Source organism: Rattus norvegicus, chromosome 7 (genome assembly GCF_036323735.1).
Source record: "Rattus norvegicus strain BN/NHsdMcwi chromosome 7, GRCr8, whole genome shotgun sequence".
Taxonomy (NCBI): domain Eukaryota; kingdom Metazoa; phylum Chordata; class Mammalia; order Rodentia; family Muridae; genus Rattus; species Rattus norvegicus.
This window is the reverse complement of record NC_086025.1, coordinates 86,330,244-86,342,828: the sequence shown is the minus strand read 5'-3', so window position 1 is coordinate 86,342,828 and position 12,585 is coordinate 86,330,244. Positions and strand designations below refer to the sequence as shown.

Genomic DNA, 12,585 nt, shown 5'->3' with positions numbered 1-12,585 from the left:
ATGGCCATGAACAACTTGGGGAGGAAGTGGTTTATTTCAGCTTACAAGTCTCAGCTCACACTCCATTGCTGAGGGAAATCATGGTAGGGGCTCAGACAGTGCAGGAACCTGGAGGTAGAAGCTAGTACAGAGGCCATGGACGGGCGCTGCTTACTGGCTTACTTCTCATAACTTGTTTCAGCTTGCTTTCTTACACAATCCAGAACAAGGTTTAAGGGCCCCGGGGTTGCACTTCCCCCACTGAGGTAGACCTTCCTTTCTTCATCAATCATCAATCCAGAAAATGTACCACAGACTTTCCCAGAGACTAATATAGTAGAGATACTTTGTCAACTGACTCCAGTCTGGGTCAACGTGACATAAAACTAGCTAGTACCAATCCTATAGTACTCTGTCTTAATTCTGCTTTTTTTTGTTGTTTTTGTTTTTTTATCCTTGGCATTGTATGGGCCTCGGCCTTCCTTTGTTCTTAGACAACACACTGTGCAAAGTGTAATGCATCATTCAGTCGAGAACCCAAACTCCTGACTGGCACTAAGGGACTAATAGATTAGCCTGTCTGTGCAGGAAATTAGTTGACTTCTTGGGCTCCTCTCAGGTCCCATGTCAGGCTTGGTCCCTGCCCTCCCTAGCATCCAATCAACCTGCCTACCTGTTTGCCGCAAAAGCTAAACAACACATTTAGCTTGCTTGGATTCCCCTGGTCACCATGTTCTTACTAGGCGGTCACTCTGGCCATGCTGGGTCATGGTAGAAAATTTTTGCAAGGCTTATCACGGCATGGCTTTAGTAGAGCTTCTCAACAGAATAAGGTTTGTAAAAAACATACTGACTTCAGTTGTCCCTTGATTTCTGAGAGGAAACTTATTTTGCTGTGCCGCTTGGGAGGAGCTGTGGGTGTGGGTTTTTGTGTTTCCTGTTCAGCTTTTCAGAGTAGCCTCAACCACACAATCATTGCCAGCCTTCGGAATGTAGAAGACATACTGTCCAACTGACATTTTCTTTTTCTTTTCAAGATGAACAATGACCTGGGCTTCTAGAGACTGGCTGGCTTAGATGTGTTTGGAGTACCCCAGTAGAGTCTTCCAAGCAATATGAGTTGGTTTGTGATTGGTACCCAATCATTGCCTTACAACTGGCTTCATTTCTGAAACCACAGGGGTATTGTAAACTGTGAGACTCAGGTAGCCTGAATTCTACGCCACTATGACAGAGTCAACACCCATTATCATTTCTGTGAGGCAGTGATGTAATAGCTTTTAAATGAGTGGTAAGTGCTGGCCGGCCCTGCTTTCAAAACCAAGAGTCATTCATGAATTCGTTCATTCACCTACTACATAGGAAGCCACATAAAAACTAGGCAATGCTCCAAAGTGGGAGATAGAGCAATGAACTGGATCCTGAGTCACAGTTTTCTTTGAAGTACCAGATAACATTTTACACCCTGAAGCTGTTGCACTCAGCTGGGGTTTGCACAAAAGCAGATGGAGTAACAATAAAGTGAAGGTTGCTGAATGCCAGGGAAAGTTGATTTATAAAAGCAGATAGCACAGGGAGCACAGGTCACCACCCCCGCATCAGAGCACAACCTGCTTTGGCTGAGTGTGCGTTGTCATCCTGTACACGAAACTCTCACCAGGTGTTTATGTTTATTGTGAGAAGATGTGCTCCTAAACAACCCCTCATTCAAAGGAAGAATCAGTCAGTGTGGCTGGAAGCGTAGGTTCTTCAAAGGAAAGAATCATAAATGGGGGCTGGGATGATAGCCCACTGGGTAAAGGGCTTGCCTTGCAAGTTTGAGAGCCCGAGTTGGACCTCCAGAACCCACATAAAATAAAACTTGTCCTGTATTCTTGCAAAACCAGAGCCAAAGTAGAGACAGGGAGCTCTCTAGGTCTGGCTGGCCATCAAGCCTGGCCCACTTGGTGAGCTCCAGTCCTGTGAGATACTTACCTCCCAAACAAGGTGAAGGACCTTCTGAGTAATGACTCCCGACACTGACCTCTGGCCTCCAAATGCGCGCGCGCGCGCGCGCACACACACACACACACACACACACACACACACAGACATTCTACCACGTCTATACATAAGCACACGTGCACTGCAGAAAAGTCAACAAAAAGTTACGGTAAAAACATCAAATGAATGTGAATTCTGATATATTTTAAAACTTGCAACTGATTCCTTGTTTACTAATTGTGAGTCACGTTTTCTAGGTGTTCAGCATTCACCAGAGAGATCCTGGAGCTTTAGCTTTGATGAATTGACCATTCCTTTAGAGCCATGAAGGCAATATGAAAACCTGTCACTAACTAGAACACTCTGTCCCTTCACCCGCAAGCTCCATCAATAATTTAAAGGAACAACTTATTCATGAATTCCGTCAGGTCAGCATATTAGTCACGGATCTGCCTTTGGCAAGCGAGGTGGCCATTCATTGCTCTAATGGCTTAGCATGTTGATTTGGGGCAAATGAACCCAATGCGGTAAGCACTGATCTAGGTACAGGTTGTGACTAAAAGCCTCTTTAGGTGAGTGGCTGGATGCCTTTAGGAAGGCGTACTTGCTAGTACAGTATTGCTGGTTGTTTGCATTATAGTAGTGATCAAAACCTCCTGCACTGTGAGTGGGATTCGTTTCTGACTGTATGTAAAGCACCATCACCTCAGAAACCAATTCCGTGCACACACGATAACAAATAAAATACCTTTCCCTGATAGTTTGTTTGTAAACTGATACGAGTTTCCAAATATGTAAAAGTCTGGGAAGAATTGTCTGATGGACATCAATAGGGCTTATGGATTTTGAATCCCAAGCAGGTGAGTAGCTGTTTTCAAAGAAATAAGAGAATACCAACTCTGACATTTTTAGGAGTATGGGTCTTTAGGAGTGACCAGAAACTAAACCAGATCATTTCTGGTTATCTATTGGGTCTCCTTTCCTTTCCTTTCCTTTCCTTTCCTTTCCTTTCCTTTCCTTTCCTTTCCTTTTCTTTCCTTTCCTTTCCTTTCCTTTTCCTTTCCTTTCCTTTCCTTTCCTTTCCTTCTTTCCTTTCCTCCTTTCCTCCTTTCCTTTCCTTTCCTTTTCCTTTTCCTTTTCCTTTTCCTTTTCCTTTTCCTTTTCCTTTTCCTTTTCCTTTTCCTTTTCCTTTCCTTTCCTTTCCTTTCCTTTCCTTTCCTTTCCCTCTAAGCCCCACTGCTTCTTTTGTCTTCCCACTTTCTTTGAGTTTTACTCTCAATACATTGCCCAGGCTGATACAACCATCGTCGTCCCCTAGACTCAGTTGATCTGTTCCCCTTGCCCCTGTTTCCGGAGCATCTTGTACATATGTATCACTGCAGCAGGCTCTTATATTTTTGGGAAAACCCCATAAATATTGTACCATGCTGTTGCCTTTGCTCTTTTTCACTTCCAGGATGTGGAGGAAGAGAAAAAGAAAGGGAGAAGTTGGAAGGAAGGAAGGAAAGAAGGAAGGAAGGAAGGGAAAAAAAGGGAAGGAACTCTTTCTAGGGGGTTGTGAGATCACTTAGTGAGTAAAGATACCTGCTCTGAAGCCCAGTGAGCTGAGTTCTATCTGTAGCGTCCACATGGTGGAAGGAGAGAACTAACTGTTCAGGTTTTCCTCTATCCTCTAACACACACACACACACACACACACACACACACACACTCACACACACACTCTCACACACTCACACACACACACTCACACACACTCTCACACACACTCTCACACACTCTCTCACATACACTTTGTCACACACACACACTCTCACACACTCTCACACACACACTCTCACACACTTTCTCACACACACTCTCACACACTCACACACTCACACACACACTCTCACACACACTCACACACACACTCTCACACACACTCTCTCACACACACTCACACACACACAATCAATCTCTCTCTCACACACACACACACACACACACACACACACACACACTCTCTCTATAATAAAAGACAGGGTCTCAAAAGGCTGAAGTTGTCCCCAAACATACTGTGTAGCTGAGACTGGCCTTAAATTCCTGATTCTTCTGCCTCCAACCCCTTGTTGCTAAGATTAAGGGAATCTATCATCATGTCTGGTTTTCAACTTTTTTTTTTTTATTTTTATTTAAAGAGGCAATCTGTCAACTAGTTTTCCTTACCGTTGCAGACTCACCCTGGCCTTCCTTTACAGTAAGCAAAATCATCACCAATAATTGCTGTACGGGGTTTGGACAGGGCTGGTGTTTCCCACAGGTTGCTAAGAAACAGGGCCCTCAGATGCCCTTTGGAAGTGTGGAGGTCTGTCTTTCCAGTGGTCTAATTCTGCTAACTTGCTGCAGAGCAAAGCCTCCAGCGCATTTTGTTCTCCCAGTCGACTTCCTCCCACTAGCCAGCACCAAGTACCCTATAGATGTCAGGAGGAATGTTCTAGCTGGAGCATGAGACAGGTTGTTCCACGAGGCAGCCGCTCAAGCTCCTGAACTTCTGGAAAGAATTATGGAGGATTGGAAGTAACTGGTTGGCACCTAACCACAAAGGAAAAGTGAGTCTCATGACCCTCTCTAGTTTTGTTTCATTCTACATCCTGTATACTTTATGAGGAACAATGGCAACGTGGATGGGAGATTTTTCTCTTCAGAAGATTCAGTCAAAATTTAATGGTGATCACAAGTCTGGGGGAATGACAGGGTTAGAGGTACTCACTGTGCCTTCATTTAGCTGCCATCTAAGCTCTGAAAAGTGCTACAGGCTATCCATCCTCCAGTGTTTAATTTCCCACCCTCCTCTTAGGACAGAAGATGTTCTTACCCTGTTGACTTCTGGCTGTTTCCCTGTTCTGGCCTATGCTCTATGAGATAACGCCAACCGCCCCACTTTGTATGAAAGGCTTGAAGAAGCATTGCACTCCATTCTCCTTGCTATTCCCTCTGCCACCATAGTAGTTATATTCTAGAGGAAGGTTCTGTGTCGCCTGCGTCCCATAGAAAGGATGTAGAGTGTAGCCCTCAACGTAGCTTCTATGGCTGTGAGACAGTGGCTCGTTTGTTACAGCAGCTTACAGTAGCCCAAACTGACTAGCATACCATGTGTATCATCACACTGCCATGCACATGTCTCTCAAGCTCAGCACTAGAATCATTAACATTATATAACTTTGCGCTTGCCTCAAAGTCCCCCTTGCCCTGCCATGATTGTCCACAGATAGTATTTTAGAAGACAGGTTTCCAGAAGGAGAGTAGATTGTGTTCCAGTACTGTCCTGAAGGTGGAGAGTTACCAGACTCCAGTATCCTCCTAATGAATGCGTTGGATCCTGTAGGAACCAACATTGGTGTACTCTGTGGCCTGAACCTTGCCTTTGGGGTGACCCACTAAGCCCTCCCACTCGTTTACTCACTTCCTCTGTACTGTCATAGATAGGCTAGTTTTAAGAAGCATTACTATAAAATTTCCCACTGAGAAATTTCAACACAGAGAGGCTTTCTGATCTCTTTAAAAAAAAAAATGGTTAAAAAAGGTCCTATGGGAACAGCTTTCCTCCTCAAGTAATGACTCGACTTGTGTGGAAATGTTTGCATTTGGATTGGGGATCTAATTGTTTTTTTCTACCACCTCCATAGTTGCATTATAGTGGAAACAAGGGTCAGTGTGTGGGTCACACCCACCAGTGCTCAGTTCCCTTCCCGTCTCTGGGGCTTTTCCTGGGTGTTGGCTCCAACTGCTTAGCCCTCCCTACATCTGGTTCATCCTTCATTATGTGACCTTCCTCTGGGAGACCAACGAAAACTTTGTAAGTCCAGCAACACTGGCCTCTGATTACTGAAGTCATTTAGGACAGAGGTGAGCCCACAAAGGGAACTATGACAACAAAAGCTACAATTAAATTCCAAGGTCTCCAGGACTTAGTCATTAGAGCTGAAATACCCAAGTCTCTGTGACATGTACTGGCATCATGGTTCGTTCTGTGTCTAAACCAGTGACTATTTTTGGACACATCAGCTCCAGCTGAGCATACAGTTTTTGTTTTTCTGTCATCCTCTTTCCCACAGACAGGGAGATCAAGTATCTATGAATGCTCGTGAGATATGTATATGTTTGGTTGTTACTTTTTTTTAAAGATTTATTTCATGTATGTGGGTACACTGCCGCTGTCTTGGGACACCAGAAGAAGGCATCAGATCCCATTACAGATGGTTGAGAGCCACTATGTAGTTGCTGGGAATTGAACTCAGGACCTCTGGAAGAGCAGTCAGTACTCTTAACTGCTGAGCCATCTCTTCAGTCCTGGTTGTTACTTCTTATTGTTCTGATTTTAGTACTTTAGAAGGATGCCTGTGACATTGCTCAGCAAGTTTTTGTGGACTGAAGAGTGATTGGAAAACAGAAAAAGAAAGTTATTTAACTTTGCATCATCCCTTAATGCTTTACTATTAGCTTTGTATCTTAGGAGAAAGACTAAGAGAAAGCCCGAGCTAAGATCTTTTACACTGAGATGCTACATCACACCCTACGTCTTCTATATTATTACTGCTACTTACATTTTTTTTTTTGAAGTATAGTGTTCACCCAGGCTTCTCTGTATAGCTCAGGCTGGCCTTGAATTTAGTATGTAGGTAAGGTTGGTCTTGGACTCCTGATCCTCTTACTTCCTTAATGCTGGGATTATTGAATTATAAAGCATAGCTACTGTGCCTAGCTTCCTGTATATTTACTTCTGTTATCAGGGAGAAAAGTCTTTTCAAGAAATAGCAAATTGGGGCTGGAAGAGTATGTCGTATTTAAGAGCATTGGAACCATAGTTCCATTTCCAGCATCCATACACAGCAGGCTCACAACCAATTGTTAAGTTAAGAGCACTGTAAAGCCAGTGTTTTCTTCTGGCCTCAGATACTTGGGGCTAGGCCTTCACATGGCACAGTATATACTACACATATTCCTACACATAAAATAAAAATAAACCTTTAAAAGAAGCGAATACACTGAGTTACCAAACCCTACTTATCAACAAAGGTGGAAAGGTTAGCACATTTTTTTTAAAAAAGCACTTTCTAAGATTCTGTCATGAGTCTCTGGTCTGAAATCTGTTTTAAAATAAATTTGAAGTTTCTGCAATAACCTGTTCTGTGCTACTTTCTATTTCTGATCCTGAGTTCTCAATTCCCCTGTGCTCTTTTGCAATCTCTCCTTCCCCTTCTATGCATGTGCCCCTCCTTCCCTGCCTCTAAGTCCTATCATTCTTTAAAATTCATTTCAAGTGTCATTTCCTCTGGATACACCCCTCATGAATTAGATGCTTCTCTATCTTAGCACACCCTGATGCTCTCTGAGTACACTTCCAGCACATCCTATTTATCACTTTTTATTGTGGCTGTTTGATCAATGGTTAGATGATTAAACTCTTAGTGCCTCTAGGCCAAGGCTTGACTATTACTCATCTTTGCATGGTGGGCATCTTGTGGAGTGTCTTGGCACCAATAGGTGCTTAGAATACTTCCCGCTTGAATTCACTTCTGTTCTTTATGTTCTAAAACCAGCCTGTTTGCCAGTAGCGTCACCCTTACTGCAGCTCGTTGCCCTGTTAGCTGCCTAGAAAGCTAGAAGGGGGGTTTCTTCCACCAGTTGCAGCCACCACCATGGCCCCTGTCTCCTACTGGCCTAAGAAGAAAGGCCAGGTGAACAGTTGTTCCCTAATCCTGATGACACTTACCTCTGTACCTATTCACTGCTCACAGATTGTACCACACTGTCTCTGGAGTTAGGATTCTTGTGCATGGGAAATTTGTGAGAACACAGTCATGCCATAGAATGGACTCTAACATTCTAAATTGCCGAGTTTGAAGATAGACCCCAACACTTAGGAGGCAGGACTATCATGTTGAAAACCAGTCTGGGCTATGGAGCAATCCCATGTTAGAAAACCAAGACTTGGAGGTATGGCTGTTATAGAGTACTTGTCTAGTATATGAGACTTACTAACTGACTTGTAATCCCTTGCTGAGCCTTGAGTAAAATCTAGTATAGTGTGTAGAGTTCCATCTGGTTTTCTGAGCTGTGAACTAGACATACATTTCCTGTCTGTTGTTTTCTCTGCCTCAGAATTTTATCTTTGTTTGTTTCCCAGTCTTAGAAATTAGTTCTAGTAGAAGAAATATATATTTTAAAACTACAATAACCGAATAATATTATCATGTCTTTATCTTCCATTTTATAAATAATACAATTAAGCTGTTTTTATTTTTAATAAAATAGAATCACCAAAAGGCCGATGTTTAATATATCACAGTTAGCAGCTATCCAGAATGACATAGAGATATTAAGATGGGCGCTCCCATTACGTTGGATGTCACAGCGTGCATGGGAATCCACTTTGGTTTTGTAAATTAAACAATCCCCTAGCACAGTGTTAGTCTTGGTCCTTACCTATAACCGTACACTGAGCTGGGTATAATGTTGTGATGTTCTAATTAAGAACATCCTCTGCTGGTTTTATTTATTAATTTTTTTTTATTTTTTTATACACAGGTTCAGTAAATTACAACTTGATTGTCTGAGTAAACATTGCTACCTGCTGTGACTGCCTTGTTGTCGAACAGGAGTTCTGCATGCAAATTAACAGCAGTTTGTAATTCCCAGTATGGCACACTATACTTTTCCCATAACTTAAATTTCTCATCTCTAATCACCAGAAAACAGATTGAGACAAAACGTATGGTCCTGTCTTGTACCCTTTGCCTCAGTTCTTTGCTTCCAGGCAGTGATGCCCATCACTACCTTAGGGGAGGTGCAATGGAAACAACTGGGCATGCCCCATCACCCCTGTGCTCTCACAAAGATTTTAGCAATATGCAACTTAATTAAGATGGAGAAAATGCCAACTCATTTTCTCCTTGATGTAGAAAAATTATAGAACCAAAATATAATAAACCATTCTTATGCCCAAGTAACCTTTGACCCTTCAGTGAGGTCCTGCTCTTGTGTACTGTGTATGGTTCACTGTCAGATAATTTTAATGTCCAATAAAAATCTGCCTTGAATAAATTAGAATATATTTGCAAATTAGTTGGTTAATTAGATTTAAGACATCTCTGAGGGGGCTGAGCTGAAACAGATGTGTGCAAAAAGCCCCTTGCCGGGTGAGGGATGTGCACTTCTGACTGAGTTTTCTGAGTGAAGGAAGAGCCTGTCACTTGATCCTGTTGTTAATGTCAGAGTATTCCAGTAAATATTTTCCTGCAGAGCCCAGCAGAACAGTGCTCTGCTCTAGAGCCCTTGTCAGGGAAAGGACCCACAGTTGCCTCTGTCACTAAGCAGTTGCATGTGAAATAAAGCAGTGTGCTCTTAGAGTTCCTTTCAGAGATACGTTACTGTGTTTCATTGTTTCAACATTGGCTTCCTGTGTGTTAAGAAAAATTAGCCACTATGGAAACAGTCATGACTGGTTTGGTCATCTTCAAGATGAGGTGCTTTTTAAGTTTTTTAAATCTGACTATAGTTGAACAAAGAACAAAAGTTTAAAAGTACAGAAATGGTATTTTCCTTTGAGATCAGGGACGCTCAAGCCGGCGGCCATTCTTGCTGAACAGACACTGGCCCCACTTCACATTACCTCTTGCTTTATTGTTCACATTAAAATACAGCTCTTCTTCTTTCCCTAAATCTTAACACGTAATTCATTATCTGAAGGACAGTTGTGCTTGATGTAGTTTTCACCTAACTTCCAAAAGTACCATTGAGTACCCAAAGCCTATTTTTGAATAAATATATAGATCATGGATAGATGGATAGATAGATAGATAGATAGATAGATAGATAGATAGATAATAGATAGATGATAGATACATAATAGATAGATGATATAGAGATATACACAAGTAGATGATAGATAGGTGATAGATGATATATAGATGATAGATTGATAGATGATAGATTGATAGATGATAGATGATGGATTGATTGATAGATGATAGAGGTAGAGAACAGGGATGGATGATGATTGATTGATAGTAGATAGATGATAGGTGATGGTGTATAGATGACTGAAAGATGATTGATAGATGGTAGATTGATAGATGATAGAAAGATGATAGATTGATGGATGGATAGACATATCAGTATGAAAAAATGAAGACTTATGACTATAGTATTGAAATCCTACTTTGTATTTTCAAATAGAAACCACTAAAATGTAGCATAATCAAATGATATGTCTAAATCAGGAATTCCTATACACTAGTGATTTTTTTACAAGATTTATTTATTATATATGAGTACACTATAGCTGTCTTCAGACACACCAGAAAAGAGCATCAGATCCTATTACAGATGGTTTTGAGACACCATGTGGTTGTTGGGATTTGAGCTCAGGACCTCTGGAAGAGCAGTCTTATTTATTTATTTATTTATTTATTTATTTATTGGAAGGGCAGTCTTAACCACTGAGCCATCTCTCCCTATACTATTTAGTGATTTTTATGTTTGGCATTAAGATATGGATACTGTAAAATGTAGTGTTAGATTGAAAATGAGCTTTCATTCCTGCTATAGCTAGAAGAAAGGGATGCTTACCAAGTTTATTTTTATTTGAATTTCCAGTCATGATTTATGATGAGAAGACAGATTTTTGAGGGGTGTATTTTCTGGTAGTTGACTGTGTTATACATTTGAGCCCAGAACATTGCCAAACATCTTGTTCTCATAGGCTTGATCTTCCCCAAACCCTGTGGCTGACTCAACTCACATCTGGGCCTGCAGGTTGAGTTTCTAATCCTATGGGCTCAAGAAACAGCTGCTATCTATGACAAAACCAAGTGTTGTTTGTTGCCTTTTGGAGTGTTTGTTCCAATGGCTAACAAATTGGTATCCTTTCAGTAAATCCTCTGCATTTGGGGCATGGAAACTGTGCATTTGGGCAGGTGACTCCAGGTCCACAGAGCACACTGACAGGGAAGGTCTGGGTCTGGGTGGAAGTTTTACCCTCTCCAGTGACTCAGGTACATGATGTGAGCCCAAGGATGCTGGGGCAAAGTCCATCCCTCCAAACAGAACACATATAGCAGGGAGCACAGGTTTGGGTATGAAAAACAAGGCTTTTGTCAGCCATCTAGTGGGGGGTGGAGGGGTGGAGGTGGGGGTCCTAAACAGGTAAGCAAGAAATATCCAGAAGGTGGCCTTTGCAGGGAGGTGAGAGACTTATGGTCCTACAGAGGGGAATAGGCCATGATTTAGACTGAACTTCAAAATATATTTGGAAAAGTGTCTTCATGTAATATACAGGAGAGTGAGGATACGTAGAAACAGGTTTAGTTTCTGGTACAGAGAAGCAACATAAAACATAGAGCTTTGCCAGATGAGCAGCCGTATTGGTTCAGAGGATTCCTGATGGCATAATATTTTTGCCATAATCTAGTGGAGGTGATCAGTCTCACTTGAGTCTAAAGGACAATGCATTTGAGGGAAGAAAGCGATTATCTATATAGACACCTACAAGATACCATAGATGGTTTCTGGTAAGATCTGCCTGGACTCTTTCTTGATTATTCTGGAACAAGCATGCTCTTGGCTAATGCTGATTGCTGAGTGCCAGGTTCTAAGCCTAGAACAGAAAGGCTTGGGACCTGGGATTGCCAGAGTCCACTTAAAAGTCATAGAGCCTAATGACATTAACCGTGTGTTTGGGACCTCAAGTATATTCTTTGTTAAAGGTTGGTCAGTTCTGGATGTGTGTGTTGAAGGTAACCTTAAAATCGATTTGTCTTGTCTCTCCCCTGGGGGGCTTTGAAGATTGCAAGCATCAGAGCCAGCAAACTATGGTCTTGCTAATAAGAATTGCCCATGTGTTGCTCACTTGGGCTGGTAAGTAGGCTTATTTACAGAACAGCCCCAACCTTCCCAATGGGCAAGAGGGCTTTGTACTAAAGCACGAACATGGGGTGGGAAAGGGGAATGTTTAGGGACAGGGCATATCTTAAGGAGTCTAAGACTTATTGATGGCTGCTAGGAGGTTGTCAAACTTTTACCCCCAAGGCTTTAATCCAGCTCTATTGCTGGTGGCTGCAAATCACTTTCATATGGCCATTTGCGATTTGGTGGAGTGTTTGGAACGAGCTAGTTAATCCCGTCCAATTCATAATGGGCAGGTAGCCAATTCACACAAACCACCTTGACAATCCACACTAATTGCTTTGTCTCCATGGAGCAGCTAGAAATTGAATTGCCTGCAGAGACGAACATTTCCTCCTTTCGACCCCTTTCTTCCAGCTCCCTTCCCTCAGTCCATTCCCACCCTTGGGCACCCCCAGCTCAAACCCTACACTCGGCTGCTTGCTGTGATTTTTGTATTAAATAGCACACATCCTCCTAGGCTATACATTTCCAGAAGTTTTCTTTTTGAAGACACGAGTAGATCTGAGGTATGGAAAGGAAACTCAGTATTGTCATTATGGTCTTTTATATTTGGGCACTCGGTTTCAACTGCGAAGGGTAGAAACTGTCTTTGAACAAAGCGAAACACACTCCTTTTTCACTTGAAAGGGCTAGGGAGACAAATTCCTAGACAAACACTCCTGCAGCCTGGTG

At 42.2% G+C, this 12,585-nt stretch overlaps 2 protein-coding genes across 3 annotated transcripts in view; both read left to right on the top strand.

Moving 5' to 3' along the window:
* Window positions 1-12,585, top strand: part of Ext1 (exostosin glycosyltransferase 1) — a 278,838-nt gene that overhangs the window by 201,660 nt on the left and 64,593 nt on the right. The window lies entirely within an intron of this gene.
* The window catches only part of LOC134479904 (keratin-associated protein 10-6-like), a 235,995-nt gene that overhangs the window by 199,453 nt on the left and 23,957 nt on the right, over window positions 1-12,585 (top strand). Inside the window, exon 1 of the mRNA XM_063264625.1 lies at window positions 1-12,585. This exon is cut by the window's left edge and continues 199,453 nt beyond it; it is cut by the window's right edge and continues 23,957 nt beyond it. The gene's annotated coding sequence lies outside the window, so the exon portion shown is untranslated.